We start from the raw sequence: 1,837 nt of genomic DNA, 5'->3' as shown, positions 1-1,837 counted from the left end.
GTGAAACTGTAGCCCAACGAGGGATTTTGTAGGTCTACATACATTTATAGTTGTGAAACGGGGGCTCAACGAGGAATTTTGTAGGTCTACATAAATTTATTGTTGTGAAACTGTAGCCCAACGAGGGATTTTGTAGGTCTACATACATTTATAGTTGTGAAACTGTAGCCCAACGAGGGATTTTGTAGGTCTACATACATTTATAGTTGTGAAACTAGGGCCCAACGAGGGATTTTGTAGGTCTACATACATTTATAGTTGTGAAACTTGGGCCCAACGAGGGATTTTGTAGGTCTACATACATTTATAGTTGTGAAACTAGGGCCCAACGAGGGATTTTATAGGTCTACATACATTTATAGTTGTGAAACTGGGGCCCAACGAGGGATTTTATAGGTCTACATACATTTAAAGTTAGTATTATTATGTAGAAAGTCGGTTTATTTTTATATGAAAGTGTTTCGTTTCGATAGTCGAACACGTCCATTCTCACTATGTTTGTTGTCAGATTTACTATCAGTAGGTACGAAATAACTTTAGTTTCAAGTTATTTCAGTGATTACTATTGTATACATAAAACACGTTTCAAAACACCACACATACACTCCACCATTATATTAAGCCTAATCGACTTGCCCTTGCCTAGTGTTACTGATGGCGAGGGGTGGAACTACCCGAAATCGATATAACTCAGTGACAGTGGTGAATCAAATTAGATTATACTCCACTTTTATTTTTAATATTGTCATATAATTCACGAGAATAAATTAATAGCATCTATCTTGCATATTGTTGACATTTTTACATAAATATAGGAATAAATATGTGAATAAAAAATTTTAAAACATCAAAAATATTAGATCCAATATTATATTAAGCCTAGTTTATCCGAAAGGGGGCCAAAGGCCGCCTTGAGGGCTTACCTGTTTTAATCAGTCACAAACCTATACAATAGTGTGTTGTCTGTTAGTCAATCAGAAGACATTAAACTAACGTCACATAACGGACGCTGGACGTTGCAGTTTGTACTGTCGTGACGTCAGTAAAACGTGCCATGAATCACGAGAATAATTATGCACCCTGTAGGCTATAACACAGCATGACATATGAACTTTAAAATAAAAAAATATAAACATTTATTACACTTGATTTTGGTTTTATTTACTCCTTAAACAGAACACTTTTGGGGACCCTGCGGAAATACATCTAATTTACTTTTTTTGGAATTGCTATTTTCCAGGGTTATTGGTGAGGGATGAAATTCTCCAAAACCGGTATAACTCAGTGACAAAATCGAATGATGGGTTTTGGCTTCACATTTATTTTTTAGTATTAATCTACTATCGACATCGAAGACATGGAATTTGTTTCTATAAAAGACGTGCTACCTACAAGAAGAAAACGGTGAAATAATTTACATAAGTATTGAAAAACAGCAACAGAAAACAATCCTCCATATTGGTAGTCCTATTAAAAAAATGATGGGCAACATTGTAATGTGATCCTTTGACTCGATGTGTTATTTCAATGTATGATAAAACAATCCTCCATATTGGTAGTCCAATTAGAAAAATGATGGGCAATATTGTAATGTGATTCTTTGACTCAATGTATTATTTCAATGTATGATAAAACAATCCTCCATATTGGTAGTCCTATTAAAAAAGTGATGGGCAACATTGTAATGTGATTCTTTGACTCGATGTGTTATTTCAATGTATGATAAAACAATCCTCCATATTGGTAGTCCAATTAAAAATAATGATGGACAATATTGTAATGTGATTCTTTGACTCGATGTGTTATTTCAATGTATGATAAAACAATCCTCCATATT

General features: G+C 33.9%; 1 long non-coding RNA gene across 1 annotated transcript in view; it reads right to left on the bottom strand.

Annotated features, from left to right (window-relative positions):
• The window catches only part of LOC111089313, an 11,067-nt gene extending 10,047 nt beyond the window's left edge, over positions 1–1,020 (bottom strand). Inside the window, exon 1 of the long non-coding RNA XR_002613586.1 lies at positions 924–1,020. This is a non-coding gene — a long non-coding RNA (uncharacterized LOC111089313). The remainder of the gene's footprint in view (positions 1–923) is intronic.
• Between the last annotated feature and the right edge of the window lie 817 nt (positions 1,021–1,837).

Source organism: Limulus polyphemus, unplaced genomic scaffold (genome assembly GCF_000517525.1).
Source record: "Limulus polyphemus unplaced genomic scaffold, Limulus_polyphemus-2.1.2 Scaffold5865, whole genome shotgun sequence".
NCBI classification, from domain to species: Eukaryota; Metazoa; Arthropoda; class Merostomata; order Xiphosura; family Limulidae; genus Limulus; species Limulus polyphemus.
Note: the sequence above shows the minus strand (reverse complement) of the source record. Positions and strands in the feature narration are given on the sequence as shown.